The 20,000-nt window shown below is 38.6% G+C and overlaps 1 protein-coding gene and 1 non-coding gene across 3 annotated transcripts in view; both read left to right on the forward strand.

Moving 5' to 3' along the window:
• LOC127004116 (trithorax group protein osa-like) overlaps positions 1-20,000 on the forward strand; it is a 278,016-nt gene that overhangs the window by 52,423 nt on the left and 205,593 nt on the right. The window contains exon 2 of one of the 2 annotated variants that reach the window (XM_050871498.1): positions 17,649-17,700. The gene's annotated coding sequence lies outside the window, so the exon portion shown is untranslated. Of the gene's footprint in view, positions 1-17,648; positions 17,701-20,000 lie in introns of those variants that run through there. The other variant, XM_050871500.1, reaches the window with a different exon arrangement.
• Positions 19,228-19,300, forward strand: Trnar-acg (transfer RNA arginine (anticodon ACG)). The gene has a single exon. It is a non-coding gene; the product is annotated as a tRNA-Arg (tRNA).

Below are 20,000 nucleotides of genomic sequence, written 5' to 3' on the forward strand. Positions count from 1 at the left end.
GTATATTTTCTGCGTGTATTTTAGTTTCTCTGTCTCAGGGCGAAATAAAACTTTCATTCCTTCTTTTTCGTTTTTCTTATTTATCATCTTATTCTAATTCTTCTCCTAATTCATATTCTTTTTATTCTTGTTCTTTCCTTCTTCTTCTTCTTATTATTATTATTATTTCTCGCCCGTTTATCCTATCTTACGACCCCGAGTATGAGCAGAAAACTCGGCGTGGGCTTCCTCGTGTGTGTGTGTGTGTGTGTGTTTATCTGGCAACACTGTTCGGTGGGGGGGAGTGGGGGGGAGGACCCAGACCAAACCCAGCACCGCCATGCACATTATGTCTGCCCATTAGGGAATCATATGACGTGATGCTCTCTCTCTCTCTCTCTCTCTCTCTCTCTCTCTCTCTCTCTCTCTCAACATTATTTCCTTTTCAAGTCCCTCCCCTCCTCTCCGTCTCTCTCTCTCTCTCTCTCTCTCTCTCTCTCTCTCTCTCTCTCTCGCCATTCCTTCCCTCCTGCCTCCCTTCCCTCCTCTCCCTCCATCCCCCATCCCTGTTTTCTCCTCCTCTCCTTCTCTTTCTCTCCTCTCTCCGCCAGCTTTCTTTTTTTTTCTTTCCTCCTTTTTTTTTTCATCCACAGTGAAACTTAATGAAATTTCCACCGGGATTAATATAATAATTCCGCATTCTAAACCAGGAGAATAATTATATACAATGGAGGAAAGATTTTACGAATACTCCCTTCATATGAATACACACACACACACACACACACACACACACACGCGGACGGACGAGTTTGTATCTTTTTATCTTGATTCATTTGCATGTTTACTGTTATTTGTTTTGTGTGATAGTTGGGAAAGCGGAGGAAATTATCACTTCACACTTTTTTGTTTCGATACACGTTTGTGATTGACTTTGTACATTTTCTGGTTTATATTTTACTGTTAGAAAGGAAGGAAAGAAGGAGGAAGAGCAAGTTGTATGAGAGGAAATGGGATAGAGAAGGAAGGAGCAAGGGAAAGGGAGGAGAGAGAAAGAGGAAATATTGGAGGATGGAAATTAGGAAGGAAGGAAAGAGGAAGAATATGAAGAATGAAAGGAAATGGGATAGAGGAGGAAGAAGTGAGGGAAAGGAAGGAGAGAGAGAAGGAGGAAATATTGGAGGATGGAAATTAGTAAAGATGGAAAGAGGAAGAATATGAAGAATGAAAGGAAATAGGATAGAGGAGGAAGGAGTGAGGGAAAGGGAGGAGAGAGAAAGAGGAAATATTGGAGGATGGAAATTAGTATGGAAGGAAAGAGGAAGAATATGAAAAATGAAAGGAAATGGGATAGAGAGGAAGAAGTGAGGGAAAGGGAGGAGAGAGAAGGAGGAAATATTGGAGGATGGAAATTAGTAAGGAAGGAAAGAGGAAGAATATGAAAAATGAAAGGAAATTGGATAGAGGAGGAAGGAGGGAGGAGGGAATATTGGAGGATGGAAGTTAGTGAGGAAGGAAAGCGGGAGAATATGAAGAGTGAAAAGAAGTGGAATAGAGGTGAAAGGAGTGAGGGGAAAGGAAGGGAAGGAGAAAAAAGATTGGAAAATAAAGATTAGTAAAGAAGAAACGAGGAAGAACAAGATAAATGAAAGGAAATGGGATAGAGGAGGAAGGAGTGAAAGGAAGAGAAGAGGAGAAAAAAAGGAAAATAAAAGATTAGTAAGGAAAAAACGAGGAAGAACAAGATGAATGAAAGGAACTGGGATTGTGGGAGAAGGAATGGGAGGAAAGGAGGAGAAGGAGAGAGATTGAAAAATACTGATTAAAAAGGAAGGTAAATAAGATGTATGAAAGGAAATTGGATAGAGGTGGAAGGAGTGAGGAGAAAGGAGAAGGAGAAAGATTGGAAAATAATGATTAGCAAGGAGGAAAGGTAAATAAAATAAATGAAAGGAAATGGGAGAGGCAAGAAGGAATGAAGGGAAGGGAGAAGAGAGGAAGAAGAAACACAATATATAGTTTGATAAGTAGATCCGTTAAAGATTAGTTGGATAAGAAAAAAATATATAAATAAACGAAGAATGAACATCTGATTTTCTTTACTAACCAAAAATACACAATTACTTAACTTTAGTCTTCGTTAGGCGGTGATGAAGGAATGACGATAAGATGGAAGGATAGGAAAATAAATGGATGTGTGAGTAAGAGGAGAGAAAAAAAATGAGGAAAGAGAGAGAGAGGGAAAGAGATTGGGAGGAGGGAGATGATTAGTCCAATGTGTTTGTGTGTATACGAAGCGAAGAAGGGAGGAGGGATGGAGGAAAAGATGGAAGGAAGGAGGAAGAAAAAGAGAAGCAGGCAGGAGAATGAAAAGAAAGAAGGGAGGAGAGAGAGAGAGAGAGAGAGAGAGAGGAGGAGAAACAGGATAAGAGGTATAAAGTGTGTCAACGATATGAGAAGAGGAATAGGGAAAACAAAGAAGGAAAGAGGGATGGAGGAAAAAGATGGAGGAAGGAAGGGAGAAGAGGAGAAGCCGGATAAGAATTATAAGATGTGTTAATGTCTAGAAAAAAGGAATTGGAAAAAGAAATGAAAAGATAGAAGGAAAGAGGGAAGGAGGAGAGGAGAAGGATAGGAAATATATAGCGTGATGATATTATGGAAGAAGAAATAGAGGAAAGAAAAGAAAGGAGGAAGAATAGATGTGAAAAAAAGATGGGAGGAGAAAGGGAGAGAAAATAAGCTTAGTAAATATATATAGCTTGTTAATATCATGGGAGAAGGAAGTGAGGGAAGGCTAATAAAGGAGGAGGAAGAGGAGATTGAGGAAAAATATGGAGGAAGGGAGGGAGGGAGAAAAGAATGCTAGAAGATAACGTGTTGAAATTATGGAAAGAGAAATAGGGAAATAATAGAAAAGAGGAAGGAAAGGAGGAAAGATGGAGAGAGGAAGAAGGAGAAGAAGGGGAAAGTAGAAGATATGAAGCGTGTTAATGGAAAGAAATGTGGGGAAAGAATAGACAAGAGGAAGAGGAAATGGAGGAAAGAAAAGAAGGATAGAGAGAGAAAGAGGAAGAGGAAGGGAAGAGTAGAAGATAAAAACCGTATAAGTGGAAAGAGAAGAGGGGATAAAGAAAGGAAAAGAGGAAGAGGGAATAGAGAAAAGAAGAGAGGAAGGAGAGATAGGGAAAAATAGAAAATATAAAGCGTGATAATATTATAGAAAGAGAAATGGGGAGAAAGAGAGGAAAAGAGGAAGAGGAAAAGGAGAAAAGAAGAGAGAAATGGAGAGAAGAAGGAGAGGAAGGAAACAGTAGAATAAAATATATAGAGCATGTAAATATTATGGAAAGCGGAATTAGGAGAAAGAAAAAGAAAAGAGGAAGAGGGAATAGAGAAAAGAAGAGAGGAAGGGAAAGGAGAAAAAAAGAGAAAGATGGAGAGAGGAAGAAGGAGAGGAAAGAAACAGTAGAATATAATATATAGAGCATGTTAATATTATGGAAAGCGGAATTGGGAGAGAGAAAAAGAAAAGAGGAAGAGGAAATGGAAGAGAAAAGAGAGGGATGGAGAGAGGAAGAAGGAAAGGAAGGGAAAAGTAGAAGATAAAAAGCGTGTTAAAATTATGAAAAGAGAAATGAAGGAAAGAAGAGAAGAATGTAATAAAAGAGGAAATGGAGGAGAGAGAGAGAGAGAGAGAGAGAGAGAGTACATACAAGGTATTAAAGGTCCACACACACACACATACACACACACACAGCGGAGAGACAATCACTAAGTTAGTTTGCGTAGAAAGAAGGGAAAGGAAATGAAAATGGAAGGAAAGAAAGGAGAGGCGAAATGCAGAGAGAGAGAGAGAGAGAGAGAGGCACTGGTGTCATAGAAGCTTCCAACGGCCCCCTCTCTCTCTCTGTCTCTCTCTCTCTCTCTCTCTCTGGTAGCCCCCATCATACAACAGGCCTCCTACCCCCCCCCTCTCCCTCTCCCTTCTCTCCCTCTCTCTCCCTCTCTCCCTCTCACCACCACCATATACATAACAACCTCCCTCCATTATTTTCTTCCCTCTTCCCTCCCCCTCCTTCCCTCCTACCCTCCTCCCTTACCCAATATCTCGGACAAGGAAGAAGAGGGGAGGGGAGGGAGAGGTGGGAGGGAAGGAGGAGGTGTTGAGGGAGGGAGGGAAGGAGAGGAAAGTGTTGAGGGGGTGGGGGTAGAGGTGGGGGAGGGGGTAGGAAGTGATGGGGAGGAGAGGAAAGGGGATGGGAGTGTCGGGGAGGGAGGGAAGGGGAGGAGGGTGTTGGGGGGTGGGGTGAGGTAGAGTGTGTGATGCTGCAACTGCTAAACTGGACCAATTTTATCGTTATCTCCACCGTTATCACCTCTACCACTAATGCTGATGATGACGATGATAATGATACGATGATGAATGAGGTGAATAATAAGAATAACGATAATAAAGATCAATAAAAAGGAAACATGACAGATGAATAAGGAAAAGAAAGAGAGGTTGTGTCGCCTGAGTATTTGAAAACCTGTATCGTGTTAGTTCCTTCGTAGTTCTCTTCTTCGTGATCAAAATAGAAAGAAAGGTGAGTCGTCTGGTCATTGGAAAGACCTGTATCAAATATCTTCGTAGGCACCTCTATTGTCAGGTAAAATAAAGAAAAATCAAATCAGTTCCTTCGTAGTTCTCTTCTTCGTGATCAAAATAGAAAGAAAGGTGAGTCGTCTGGTCAATGGAAAGACCTGTATCAAATCTCTTCGTAGGCACCTCTATTGTCAGGTAAAATAAAGAAAAATCAGATCAGTTCCTTCGTAGTTCTCTTCTTCATGATAAAAATAGAAACCTCTATTGTCAGGTAAAATAAAGAAAAATCAGATCAGTTCCTTCGTAGCTCTCTTCTTCATGATAAAAATAGAATCAAAGGTGACTCGTCTTTCTTTCAAGGTAAAAAAAAAAAAAAAAGGAAGGTTGAGTCGTCTTAAGTAGTTGAAGACCTGTATCAGTCCCCCCGTAGTCGTTTCTGTTCCAAAGTGAAAAGTAGAAACAGAAAGGTTGAGTCGTTTGTGCATTTGAAGACCTAGTATATCAGTTCCTTCGTATAGTTCTCTTCTTCAAGGTAAAATTGGAAAGGTTGCGTCGCTTGTGTCGTTGAAGGCCTGTATCAATCTCCCCGTAGTCGTCTCTGTTCCAAAGTAAAAAGAAGAAACAAAAAGGTTGAGTCGTCTGTGCATTTGAAGACCTAGTTCGTATATCAGTTCCTTCGTAGTTCTCTTCTTCAAGGTAAAAATAGTCTTGTGCCGTTGAAGGCCTGTATCAGTCTCCACTCGTAGCCGTCTCTGTTCCAAAGTAAAAAGAAAAAACAAAGGTTGAGTTGCCATAGCGTTTGAAGACCTATATATCAGTTCCTTCGTAGTTCTCTTCTTCAAGGTAAAAATAGTCTTGTGCCGTTGAAGGCCTGTATCAGTCTCCACTCGTAGTCGTATCTAGTCCAAAGTAAAAATAAGAAACAGAAAGGTTGAGTTGCCGTAGCATTTGAAGACCTATATCAGTTCCTTCGTAGTTATCTTCTTTAAGGTAAAATTGGAAAGGTTGCGTCGCTAGTGTCGTTGAAGGCCTGTATCAATCTCCTCGTAGTCGTCTCTGTTCCAAAGTAAAAAGAAGAAACAGAAAATTTGAGTCGTCTAAGGATTTGAAGACCTATATCAGTTTCTTCGTATTTCTCTTGAAGTTAAAAATAAGAGATATGTTGCGTCGCTAGTGTCGTTGAAGGGCTGCATCAATTCCCAGCAATCGTCTTTTATTTCAAGGCACACAAAGAAAGGTCGGTACAAAAAGAAAGGTTGAGTCGCTTGAGGATTTGAAGACCTATATCAATTCCTTCGTATTTCTCTTCTTCAAGGTAAAAATAGAAAGCTTGTGTCGTTGAAGGGCTGCATCAATTCCCCGCTATCGTCTTTTATTTCAAGGCACACAAAGAAAGGTCGGTACAAAAAGAAAGGTTGAGTCGCTTGAGGATTTGAAGACCTATATCAATTCCTTCGTATTTCTCTTCTTCAAGGTTCCTTCGTATTTCTCTTCTTCAAGGTAAAAATAGAAAGCTTGTGTCGTTGAAGGGCTGCATCAATTCCCCGCTATCGTCTCTTATTTCTCGTCAAACAAAGAAAGGTTGGCAAATAAAGAAAGATTTGACTCGCTTGTGTCGTTGAAATCCTGTATTAATTCCCTGTAAGCGTCTCCTATTTCAAGGTAAACATATACAGGCTGAGTTCCCCCTGCAGCTGTGCCCTCGATGGTATCACTGGTGGCGTGTCGCTGCTCCCTTATCGATGTACTCCGGGCGAAGGCTTCCCAACGAGTCACTTATACAAGGCTAACTTTATTCTGGGCTCTTGCATTCGAAGTTCCTCGCGATGAATCCGAGCGTGGCATTTAACTTTTTTTTTTTTCAGGTAGACTTAATGTTTGTTTTTAATCTTTGTTTTGTTTTACCGTAAAGGAAGAATTGAGCAAAAAAAAAGTAATATTGAGAAGAAATCCCACTAAACACTGCCCCTATAAAAAAGAGTTTAGAAGAGTGGTTAGAGGTGGGGTTGGGGTGTGGTGGGGAGAGAGGGAAAGGGAGGAGGGCGTTGAGGAGGGAGGGAAAGGGAGGAGGGTGTTGAGGAGGGAATGAAGGGTGTGTGTGTGTGTGTGTGTGTGTGTTGGGAAGGGTCAATTTCAGGAGGTGTCTTATCAATAGTATGTGTATTTGTCACCTCTATTACCACCATCCATCACCACTCCCACCACTATAGTATTAAAAACATCATCACCACCATCACCACCTCTACGTGAATACAGAATTAAACAATCACACAAAAATAAAATAAAAGCTGAATAAAATGAAAATACAAAAAGAGAATCATCCCGCGCTTGAATAAAAATGAGCCTCGCGAAATTTGGTAAACACAGACACTGATAAATCACCACCTCTATATGAACACAAAATAAACACACACACGAATATAAAAGAAGAGAAAAATACAAGGAAAAACACTCCACTTTATTAGAGAAAACACACACACGAAAATAAAAAAAAAGAGAGGAAAAGGAAATATAGGTAAAAAAAACATTCTACTTTATTAGAGAAAAACACATACACGAAAAAAAAAAGAGAGGAAAAGGAAATATAGGTAAAAAAAACATTCTACTTTATTAGAGAAAAACACCCACGAAAATTAAAGAAGAGAGGGAAAGAAAATATTGGAAAAAAACACTGAACTTTATGGTAAAAAAATACACATACACCAAAACAAAAGAAGAGAGGAAAAGAAAATATAGGTAAAGATAAAAACATTCCACTTTATCAGAGAAAAGCACCCACGAAAATAAAAGAGAGAAAAAGAAAATATAGGAAAAATCAAACCCACAAAAATAAAACAAATATATAAATAAAGAAATAGATTACACTCATGATAAAACTGGAGCAGGCATCACACACACACACACACACACACACACACACACACACACACACGCACGCAACAAAACACTCACTTACATCCACTTCCACGAATAAAGGAACCAGAATGAAAGAAAGAACAAAAAACAAAAGTAAAAAATATATATATATAAAAAAAAAAAAAAATTGACATATTCAGCCCCAGCCAGTTATCGCTTTTAATAATTTTCTTTATAAACGCGGCGGGTGATAATGGAGAGTGAACCTTAGGGCGAGAGAGCAGAAGGGCGGGAATCCAAGGGCCGTTTGATTGCTCTTCGATTGAACCTTTTGGTGGTGGTGGTGGTGGTGGTGGAGGGGGAGGAGGGAGGGGAAGGGGTGGAGGGAGGGAGGGAGAATTACCGATGATGGAGAAATATCACTATACTACCTCTCGTTCATATTGTATCTAGACCTGTTTTGTTTTTGTTTTGTTTTTTTCTTCTTTATTATATCGACCTGCTTTTTTTGTTTTGTTTTTCTCCTTATCGTTTTTTTTTCTTTTATTCCTCTGTGGTCATGTATTTGTTTTCTTATTTTCTTTCTCTGTTTCTTGTTCGTATTGTTTTGTTTTTTTTGTTTTCTTTTTTCTTCTTTATTATATCTCGACCTGCTTTTTTTGTTTTGTTTTTCTCCTTTGTTATCGTTTTTTTTCTTTTATTCCTCTGTGGTCATGTATTTGTTTTCTTATTTTCTTTCTCTGTTTCTTGTTCGTATTGTTTTGTTTTTTTTGTTTTCTTTTTTCTTCTTTATTATATCTCGACCTGCTTTTTTTGTTGTGTTTTTTTCTTTTATTCGTCTGTGGTCATGTATTTGTTTTCTTATTTTCTTTCTCTGTTTCTTGTTCGTATTGTTTTGTTTTTTTGTTTTCTTTTTTCTTCTTTATTATATCTCGACCTGCTTTTTTTTGTTGTTGTTTTTTCTTTTATTCCTCTGTGGTCATGTATTTGTTTTCTTATTTTCTTTCTGTTTCTTGTTCGTATTGTTTTGTTTTTTAGTTTTCTTTTTTTCTTTATTATATCTCGACCTGATTTTTTTGTTTTGTTTTCCTCCTTTGTTATCGTTTTTTTTCTTTTATTCGTCTGTGGTCATGTATTTATTTTCTTATTTTCTTTCTCTGTTGCTTGTTCGTATTGTATTTTGACCTTATTTTTCTTTTTTGTCTTCTCATTTATCTTTTTCTTCCCTTTTTTTCCTTCTTTATGTTATCTTATTTTCCTTTCCTCCTTTTTTTTTCTTCTTTTTCCATATTCTTTTTTTTCTTTATCTTTCGTTCATATTGTATCTTGACCTGTATTTTTTTTTCTTCTTTTTTTTTCTCTACACTATCTTTTTTTTTCCTTTATTCTTCTGTTTTTCTTAATTTCCTATCTTTTTTTTTCCTCTACTTTTCGTTCGTGTTGTATTTCGATCTATATTATTTTTTTCTTCTTGTTTTCGTTTTTCTCCTCATCACTTCCTTTTTTTATTTTTTTTATTTCCATGTTCTTTTCTTTCTCTTTACCTTTCGTTCAAATTGTATCTTGCCCTATATTGTTTTTCTTCTGTTTTTCTTCTCTCATCGTTTTCCTTCTTTACTCCTTTCTGTGTTCCCTTTTTCCTCGCTTTTCTCTTGCTTTTTTTCTTTACCGTTCGTTCAGATTGTAATTATCTTGATCTTTAATGCTTTTTTCTTATTTTATCTTCTTTATCATCGTTTTTTCTTCTTTTTATTTTCTGTGTTCTTTAATTTCCTTCGATTTTCTCTTTCAATGTTCTTTTTTTCATTTTTTTCTTTACCTTTCCTTCATCTTGTAATTATCTCGACCTGTACTTTTTTTTTCTTATTTTTCTCTTTTAATTTTTCCATCTTTTTTCTCTTCTCTGTATTGATATCTATTCTTCCCTTTTTTTCTCTTCTTTTTACATATCCTTTTTTTTCTGTAGCTCGGTCACTTGTTTCCTCTTTTTACATTATTTTTTTTATTTATCTCACATATACATTTTTTTCTTCCTTCTTCCAAACAATTCATTTTTCAACCTCTTGTTTATATTATATTTCTCGACTTTTATTATGTTTTTTTCTTCTCCTTTTTATCTTCTTTTCTTTCCATTTATATTGTTTTCCCGCTCGTGCATGCTATTTTTCTTCCTCATTTTTCCCATCTGCTTTTTTCTACTTCTTTCATATTGTATTTCTCGACTTTTATGATGTTTTTATTATCATTTTCTCTTCCCCTTCCATAACTTTTTTTTTCTTTTATCTCTTGGGCATTGTTTTTTTCTTTTTCTTTCTTCTCTTTCAATATATCTTTTTCCTGCCTCTGTTCATATTGCATTTCTCGTCGCTTATCATGTTGCTTTTTCCTCTTTTTCTCTTCTCCTTTCTTTCCATATACTTTTTTCTTCTTTTATCTTTCAGGCATTTTTTTTCTTTTTCTTTCTTCTCTTTCAATATACCTTTTCCCGCCTCTTTCCATATTATATTTCTCGCCCCTAATCATGTTTTTTTCCTCTTTTTTTCCTCTCGTTTCTTTCCATATACTTATTCTTTTTACCTCGGTCATATTTTCCTTTGTTTTTCTTTCTTCTCTTTCAATATACCTTTTCCCGCCTCTTTTCATTTTGTATTTCTCGCCCCTAATCATGTTTTTTTCCTCTTTTTTTTCCTCTCGTTTCTTTCCATATACTTATTTTTTTTACCTCGGTCATTTTTTCCTTTATTTTTCTTTCTTCTCTTTCAATATACCTTTTTCCGCCTCTTTTCATTTTGTATTTCTCGCCCCTAATCATGTTTTTTTCCTCTTTTTTTTCCCGCTCGTTTCTTTCCATATACTTATTCTTTTTACCTCGGTCATATTTTCCTTTGTTTTTCTTTCTTCTCTTTCAATATACCTTTTCCCGCCTCTTTCCATATTATATTTCTCGCCCCTAATCATGTTTTTTTCCTCTTTTTTACCCCTATTCATATTTTCACTTTTTTTTTTTTTCTTCTTCTTCAATATACCTTTTGTTTCTTTCCATATATTTATTCTTTTTACCTCTTTTCATTTTGTATTTCTCGCCCCTAATCATGTTTTTTTCCTCTTTTTTTCTTCCTGTTTTTTTTTCATATGCTTTATTTTTTTCTTTCTTTCGTTTTCCCTCTGTTAGTTTTTGTTCCCGTGTATAATTATATCATCTTCGTTCCATATTTTCTTCCTTCTTTCCTTTCATTTATTTATTTTTCTCTTACGCTCGTTCTCTTCTTCTTCATATCTTTATTTTTTGTCTCCCGTTCGTTCTCGTTTTGTTGTTGTTGTTGTTGTTGTTGTTGATGTTGTTGTTGTTGTTGTTGTTGTTCCCGTGTGGATCGTCTTCGTCCTATTATTGAATTGATGGCGTTTGATTAATTGGGGATGACTGTAACCATGTTTTTTTTTATCTATTAGGCGATAAGAGATGATAAGACAAATGATAATGATAATAATGATAGGGTGAAGAGACAGGGAGTTAGGGATGGGAAGGTGATGAAAAGGATGATGATTGTGATGATGATGATGATGAGGAGGAGGAGGAGGAGGAGGAGAACAAAAACATGAATAAGAAGAAAACCTAATATTATCATGCTATTCTTTTTTTCATGGTCTTATATGATGATTGTGATGATGATGATGATGATGAGGAGGAGGAGGAGGAGAAGGAAGAGAACAAAAACATGAATAAGAAGAAAACCTAATATTATCATACTATTCTTTTTTTCATGGTCATATATAGATTAATTTATTGCATCCTTTGATATATTTTTTTCAGGCATTGAATTGTTTTAACGATTATGACCAACACACATAACCTGACATTTTATTTCTAGCACACATACAAACAAACACACAAACAAAAGGTGATTCATGTTTGTTGCAACCCCATCCCCTCCTCCTATCCCTCATCCTCCTCCCCCCCTTCCATCCCCCCTCCTGCTTCCCCCTTCACATCCCTCATCCTCTTTCCCTCTCCGCTCTCCCATCCCCATACCTCTTCCCACCCCTCCCACTCCCCCATCCTGCTCCCCCCTTCACATCCCTCATCCTCTTTCCCTCTCCCCTCTCCTATCCTCATACCCCTTCCCTCACCTCCTACACCCATCTCCTCTCATCCCCCCATCCTGCTCCCCCATTCACATCCCTCATCCCACTTCCCTCTCCCCTCTCCCATCCCCATACCCCATCCTGCTCTCCCCTTCACATCCCTCATCCTGCTTCCCTCTCCGCTTTCCTCTCCCCATACCCCTTCCTCTCCCCCCATCACCCACCCCCTTCCCTCTCCCCCTTTTTATCCTACATGCCCTCTTTCATCCCTCATCCATCTTTCCCCCTCCCATCTTCCCCTCCCCCCTCCAAACCCCTTCCCCTACACCCATTCCCCCTCCACCTCCCATCTTCTTTCCCCCATACCCACTACACGCTCACCACCCTCCCCCCACCCCCACCCATATCTCTCGCCCCACAAAAAGTGTTGCCAACAATATTTACACACCTCTCACCACCATCACCACCACCACCACCTCTGTTATTCCCATCCTCCCCGCCGCAGTTGGGGGTGGATCGGGGTGAGGGGTGAAGCTAATTGTTTGTTCTCAGGATAGAGAGAGAGAGAGAGAGAGAGAGAGAGAGGTGGAGGAAGGGAGGAGAGGCGGGGTTGGTTGAGTGTGTGACTGATGTTTGTGTGGGGGGGAGAGAAGGGGAGGAGGAGGAGGAGGAGGAGGGGGAGGATCAGTACAGTGTTGCCAAGCTGCGAGATAGGTATTGACAGGACTGGCTCTCTCTCTCTCTCTCTCTCTCTCTCTCTCTCTCTCTCTCTCTCTCTCTGCACCCGGGTGATCTACGTAATTTTGCAGAATGATCATATTAATCTATTTTTAATTAACGGTGTTGAGTCATCGTCCTCATCCCACGCTTTCCAGAGAGAGAGAGAGAGAGAGAGAGAGAGAGAGAGAGAGAGAGAGAGAGAGAGAGAGGGGGGGGGGGGCGTGAAAATGAAGAAGTAAGGGGAAGAGGAAGGGAAGAATGGAATAAGGAAGAGATGGTAAGGTAAAGAAGTTTATTGATAGACTAAACAAACGTGATAAAGGGGAGAAAGGATAGACGGAGAAAAGAAGAGGGAGAATGAAGAGGATGAAGAGTAGGAAGAGAGGAATAAGGGAGGATGAGGGGAATAAGAGGGACGTAGATAAGAAATGGGGAGTAGATGATGGGAAGAAGGAGGTAGTAAAGGGAAAGAGGGAGGAGGAGGAGGAGGAGGAGGAAGAAGGGGGAAGACAGAAAAAATGGAGATTAAGAAGGACGGAAATAGGAAGTAAAAGAATAATGAAGAGAGTATATAAAATGAAGGGAAAAGGAAGAATAAAGATAGGAAAATAAAAGTTAGAAAGAAAGAAGGGGAAGAACAAGAAGAATGAATGGGAAGGGGATGGAGAAGGATGGGATGAGGGGAAGGGAGGAAAAAGGACCAAGAAAGATGGGAAAATGTAAATTAGATAGGATGAGGAACAAGATGAATGAAAGGAAATGGGATAGGGAAGAAAGGAGTGAGGGGAAGGGACGAGGAGGAGAATGAAGGAGGAAGAACAAGATGGATGATAGGAAATGGGAGAGGAAGAGAGAAGAGAGGAAAAAGAGGGAGAAGAGGAGAAAGACTAGAGAATGGAAAATATGAGGATAGAAGGAAGAAGAAAATAAGAAAGGAAAGTGGAGAGACGTAAGAGGAAGGAAGGAAAGATTGGAAGATTGTGGATAGGAAGGAAAGAATAAAGAAGAAAAAGGAAACAGAAAAGGAAGGAAGAACAGGATGAATGAAAGTAAATGGGATAAAGAAAGAAGGAGTGAGAGGAAGGAAGGAAAGGAGAAGGAAAAATGGAAGATGGTGGTTAGGAAGAAAGGAATAAAGAAGGAAAAAGAGGGACAGGAAAGGAACAAAGAAATGGAGGTTAGGAAATGTTGGAAAATGGAGATTACAAAGAAAGGTAGAAAGATGAATGAAAGGAAATAGGATAGAGAAAGAAGAAAGAAGAGGAAGAAGGAAAAAAAAAAGGAGGGAGAGTGAAGTGAGCGAGAAGGAAGGAGTGGGAGGGGGGGGGGAGAAAGATTGGAAGATGGTGGTTGGAAAAGAAGGAATAAAGAGGGAAGGAGGGACAGGAAAGGAATAAGGGAGTGGAAGGAAGGAGAGAAGTTAGGGGAGGAAATAAGCCGGCGATCGTGTAATTCCCTTCTGGCTAAGCAATTCTCTCCATTTTCCTTTTTCTTTCTTTCTTCCTCTCTCCCTCTTTCTACTTTTTTCTTTTTCTCTTTCTCTGGTCATACTTTATTTTCCTTTTTTTCTCTCTTTCTTCCTCTCTTCCATTCTACTTATCTTTTTCTATTTTTTCTCTGGTTATTCTTTATTTTCTTTTTCTTTCTTTCTTCCTCTCTCCCTCTTTCTACTTTTTTTTCTTTTTCTCTTTCTCTGGTCATACTTTATTTTCCTTTTTTTCTCTCTTTCTTCCTCTCTTCCATTCTACTTATCTTTTTCTATTTTTTCTCTGGTTATTCTTTATTTTCTTTTTCTTTCTTTCTTCCTCTCTTCCTCTTTCTCTCCATTTTCTCTTTTTCTTTCTTCCTCTCTTCCTCTTTATTTATTTTTATTTTTTCTTATATTTTATTTTCCTTTTCTCTCTCTTTCTTCCTTCCCTTTCTACTTATTTTTTTTGTTTTTTTCTCTGGTTATTCTTTATTTTTCTTTTCTCTCTTCCTTCCTTCCTCCCTTTCCACTTATCTTTTTTTTTCCTCTGGTCATTCTTTATTTTCTTTTTCTTTCTTTCTTCCTCTCTTCCTCTTTCTACTTTTCATTTTTTTCCTCTGGTCAAGCGATTCTTTTATTTTCCCTCTCTCATTCTTTCTTCCTTTATGACTAAGCAATTCTCTCCATTTTCCTTTTTCTTTCTTCCTCTCTCCCTTTTTCTACTTATCATATTTTTGTTCTTTTTTTCTCTCTGGTCAAGCGATTCTTTTTATTTTTCCTTCTTTCTTTTTTCTTCCTCTTTTTCTCTGGCTAAGCATTTCTCTGTAGTTTTCTTCTTTTTTTCTTTTTCTTCCTCTCCCTCTTTCTCAATTCTCTGTTCCTCTTTTTCTTCCTCTCTCCATTCTACATCATTTCTTTCTTTTTCTTTTTCTTTTTCTCTATTTTCCTTTTCTCTTTCCTTCTTTCTCTCTCTGTTTCTTCTTAATTTCTTTTTTTTTGACCGAGGAGCAATTCTTTTATTTTATTTTCCTTCTCTTCCTCTCTCCATTCTAAATAATTTCTTTTTTTCCTTTTATTTTTCTCTATTAATTTTTCCTTTTATTTTTATTTTTCCTCTTATTTTCCTTTATTTTCCTTTTCTCTTTCTTCTCTCTTTTTATTTATTTCTTTTTCTATCTGGCCAGGGAACATTTTTTTTTACTGTTCTTCCTCTTTTCGTTCTTCATCACTTCCTCCTTTTTCCCTTTAAGTTTCTCTCTTTTCCTTTTCTCTTTCTTTCTTCCTCTCTCCCTGTTTCTTTATAATTTCCTTCCTCTTCTCTCTGGCCCATGAGCAATTCTTTTTTTTTTCTTTTTCTTTCTCTTCCTCTCTCCACTCTACGTAATCTCCTTTTTCTCTATTTTCCTTTTCTCTCTTCCTCTCCGTTTCTTTTTAATTCCCTTCTTATTCTCTCTGGCCAATGAGCATTTTTTTCCTTCTCTTTCGTCTTTCAACATTTTTTTTATTTATTTTATACCCAGTAATTCTCTGTATTTTCCTTTTCTTTCTTCTTTTTGCTTTCTTCCTCTCCCTCCTACTTAATTTCTCCCTTTCTTTCTCTCGCCAAACATGTTTTTTCGTATCTTTTTCTCTACCTCTTTCTACTTGACTTTTTCTTTTTCTTTACTTGGGTAATCAATTCTCTTTATTTTCTTTCTCTCTTCCTCTAGTTTTCTTTTCGCTTTGTTTTTTTTTTAATTGTAGTGAGACTATTTTTATTCCCCTTTCTTTTCTTTCCTTCTTTCTTTCTCTCTTTCTCTCTCTTTCTACATACATTTTTCTCTTTTCTTTCGTTCTTCCTCTCCCTCTTTCTGCTTAGTTTATTTTTTACTTCAAGTCAAACATTTCTTTTTATTTTTCTTCCTTTTTTCCTCCTTTCTTTCTTTCTCCCTCTTTCTATTTTTTTTCCTCCGGCTGTGCAATTCTCTTTATTTTCTCTCTTCTTCTCTCTCTCTTTCTGCTTCGTTTATTTTTTTACTTCTAGCCAAGCAATTTTTTTTTTATTTCCTTTCCTTTTATTTTTTATCTTCCTTTATCTCTTTCAACATATATTTTTTTTCTCTCGTTAGGCAATTATCTCTATTTTCTTTTCTTCTCTCTCTCCATTTTGTTTTTTATTTCTTCTTTCTTCTGTGCCAAGCAATTTTTTTTTTATTTCCTTTCCTTTTATTTTTTATCTTCCTTTATCTCTTTCAACATATATTTTTTTTCTCTCGTTAGGCAATTATCTCTATTTTCTTTTCTCTTTCCCTCCCAACCATTTTGTTTTTTATTTCTTTTTTTCTCAGGTTAAACAATTTTCTCTATTTTCCTTTCTTCCTTTCTTTCTTTCGTATTTTCATCCTCTCCTTTTCATCTTGTATAGTTTTTTTTCTCTCTCTGGTCAAGCGAATGTCTCTTTTCCTTATCTTTCGTATTTTCATCCTCTCCTTTTCATCTTGTATATTTTTTTTAAATTTTTCTCAGGTTAAACAATTTTCTCTATTTTCCTTTCTTCCTTTCTTTCTCTCCTCTTTTCCTTATCTTTCGTATTTTCATCCTCTCCTTTTCATCTTGTATATTTATTTTTTATTTTTCTCTGGTTAAACAATTTTATTTTATTTTCCTTTCTTCCTTTCTTTCTCTGTATTTCTTTTTATCTTCATATTTTCTTTATTTCTTCGTTCTTTAGCATTTCTCTGTATACTCGTTTTTTTTATTATTATCCTTTAATATTATGTATAATTAAAATAGTTGAGTGTGTGTGTGTGTGTGTGTGTGTGTGTGTGTGTGTGTGTGTGTGTGTGTGTGTGTGTGTGTGTGTGTGTGTGTGTGTTTTCCTCTTCCTCCTCATCACTATAATTTGTTTGTCATCATCATTCTGTGTACCATTATTATTACATTCTTTTATCATCATCATCATCATCATCATCATCAAAATAAACGAGTAAGAAAATGTATCCACTCATGACTGTAAAATTAATTAACTAAAATTGACTTGTCTCATTATTCATTAAGCAAACATTTGTATTCCTTGGACCTTTTATGTTCAGTGTGCGCGCCTGTCTGTCTGTCTGTATGTATGTATGTATGTCCGTCCGTCTGTCTATATGTCTGTCTGTCTGTCTGTCTGTATATATGTATGTATGTATGTATATGTCCGTCCGTCTGTCTGTCTGGCTATCTATATGTATTATGTATGTATGTATCAAATCAATAGAAACACACACACACACACACACACACACACACACACACACACACAATTTCGTCATACTTTAAATTGTCTCCTCCTCCTCCTCCTCCTCCTCCTCCTCCATAACAGATAGCAGCCATCAAACAGTATCTTAGTTAATAGGCTGTTATCTCTCTCTCTCTCTCTCTCTCTCTCTCTCTCTCTCTCTCTCTCTCTGATGGGTGTTAAGTCGATGGTGGTGGGGACAAACTTGAATAACGCTTGGTGGGGGGAGAGAAGAGAGAAGAGAGGGAAGGGAGGAGGGAGGGAGAAGAGAGAAGGGGGGGGGGGTTGGGAGGGAGAAGAGAGAGGAGGAAGGAGGGAAGGAGAGAGGGGGGAGGAGACATGTCATATGGTCGCCAGCTGGTAGAGAGAGAGAGAGAGACCCCACACGGCTCTATTCTCATCCCATTCTCTCTCTCTCTCTTGGGTAATTTGATTGTGTGCTAATCACTCGATTGACTATGTACACACACACACACACACACACACACACTAGCCTGCCCGCATACATACATACATACATACATACATACATACATATATACATACACAACTTCCTTCCAACTTATTATATTCTAGAGACGTTATCATACATACATACATACATACATACACATATACGTACATTAACAACCTTCCTACTTATCATCTTCCACCCAGACGTCAGCACACACGCATGTATAATATCCTTCCCTCAGGTGACGTCAGCAGGCAGTCAGCAGGGCGGGACACACCTGGACGCGTCAGCAGGTGAGCCAGCAGGACTTCACGCCGTCATTAGCAGGTAGACTGACGTCATACCTGGCTGATTACACCGTCAGCCAATCACGAAGCTCCACGGTGCCTTACTTGCCTATACCAACCCACCTGTCTGTGTGTGTGTGTGTGTGTGTGTGTGTGTGTGTGTGTATCATGGTGATGTGGCGAGGGTCAGGTGTGTGTGTGTGTGTGTGTGTGTGTGTGTGTGTGTGTGTGTGTGTGTGTGTGTGTGTGTGTGTGTGTGTTCTATTTTCTTTCTTTCATCTCATTCGTTTTTCTTCCTCTTTCCTCTTTTATTCCTTTCGTCCCTCTCTTCCCTCCTGTGTGTGTGTGTGTGTGTGTGTGTGTGTGTGTGTGTGTGTGTGTGTGTGTGTGTGTGTTCTATTTTCTTTCTTTCATCTCATTCGTTTTTCTTCCTCTTTCCTCTTTTATTCCTTTCGTCCCTCTCTTCCCTCCTGTGTGTGTCTGTGTGTGTGTGTGTGTGTGTGTGTGTGTGTGTGTGTGTGTGTGTGTGTGTGCACTTTCTTGTCTCCCTATCTTAATAATACACGTGACTTATTGATTAATTGGGTTAGATGGTGGTGTGTGTGTGTGTGTGTGTGTGTGTGTGTGTGTGTGTGTGTGTGTGTCACGTGGAGCAGAGTGACGGGACGGGGTTCAGGTTGGACAGATGAATTGGACAGGTGAGGGGAAAGGGAGAGAGGGAGGGAGGGAGAGGGAGAGAGGGAGGGATGGAGAGGGAGAGGGGGAGAAGAGGGAGGGGGAGATAGGGGGAGAGAGAGAGTGAGAGAACAGATGCCTATCGTGAGGGAAGCCATTGTGTGGTGAGTGACCAGAGAGAGAGAGAGAGAGAGAGAGAGCAATACCTCCTCTTCCCTACCTGCTCATGTCGTATTTCCTCCTAATTTGTCTTCCTCTCCTGTGGCTTAACATTTTCTATCCTCTCTCTCTCTCACTCTCTCTCTCTCTCTCTCTCTCTCTCTCTCTCTCTCTCTCTCTCTCTCTCTCTCTCTCTCTCTCTCTCTCTCTCTCTCTCTCTCTCTCTCTCTCTCTCTCTCTCCTGTATAATGTAGAGGAGGAAGAGGGAGAGGAATCACTCACTCCGGCTTCCCTTCCTCCTCCTCTTCCTCTTGCCTCGACGGAGAGAGAGAGAGAGGGAGAGAGAGGGAGAGAGAGTCAGACGTTGAGATGATGAAGAGGAAGAGGAAGAGGGGGAGATGGAAGATAAAGCGACGACGTGGAGAGATAGAAAGAATAAGAGAGAGAGAGAGAGAGAGAGAGAGTGACATTATTACAAATTGTTTATCCATGTTTTTCTATCATTTTTTGTATTTTGTATTTGTATGTTACCTAAAAATTGTGATTTTGAGCCTCCTTTTTGTACAGAAATATTATATTGTGTTTAAATAAAAAGAGAGAGAGAGGGGGGGATAAATATACCACATTATATAATAGATCAATGGTCACATAATTAAGGATATTTCTATTAACATAAATTGATATAACCGAGCCTTCCACGGCCTCGTGGCGCAACGGATAACGCGTCTGACTACGGATCAGAAGATTCCAGGTTCGAATCCTGGCGAGGTCGATCACTTGTTTTTTTGTGATTCTAGGTTTTCTTTTCTTTTTCTTTTTTTTTTTCGTCATTGACATTTTTTTTTTCTTTTGTTCTTATCTTCTTTATTCCATCCATTTTAATTTTATTTGTCTTCATCATAACCTCTCTCTCTCTCTCTCTCTCTCTCTCTCTCTCTCTCTCTCTCTCTCTCTCTCTCTCTCTCTCTCTCTCTCTTCATCTGACTGTCCTTGCACTTCTCTCTCTCTCTCTCTCTCTCTCTCTCTCTCTCTCTCCGTCGCCGGTGGTGATTCCCCTCGAGAGGAGAGGGAGAGGGATAAAGCGGGGAGAAAAAGGAATCGAGGGCCGGATATAGATTGAGAGCTAGCTTTACAAGGAAGGCCGGGAAATATTGCTGCGTGACTCTCTCTCTCTCTCTCTCTCTCTCTCTCTCTCTCTCTCTCTCTCTCTCTCTCTCTCTCTCTCTCTCTCTCTCTCTCTCTCTGTAGCTCTGTCTCTCTCTCTCTCTCTCTCTCTCTCTCTCTCTCTCTCTCTCTCTCTCTCTCTCTCTCTCTCTCTCTCTCTCTCTCTCTCTCTCTCTCTCTCTCTCTCTCTCCATAACTTCCTCCATCCATCCATGCCTTTCCTTCCTTCCTCTCTGTCTTCTCCTCTCTCTCTCTCTCTCTCTCTCTCTCTCTCTCTCTCTCTCTCTCTCTCTCTCTCCATCACTTCA

Source organism: Eriocheir sinensis, chromosome 27 (assembly GCF_024679095.1).
Source record: "Eriocheir sinensis breed Jianghai 21 chromosome 27, ASM2467909v1, whole genome shotgun sequence".
NCBI lineage: Eukaryota > Metazoa > Arthropoda > Malacostraca > Decapoda > Varunidae > Eriocheir > Eriocheir sinensis.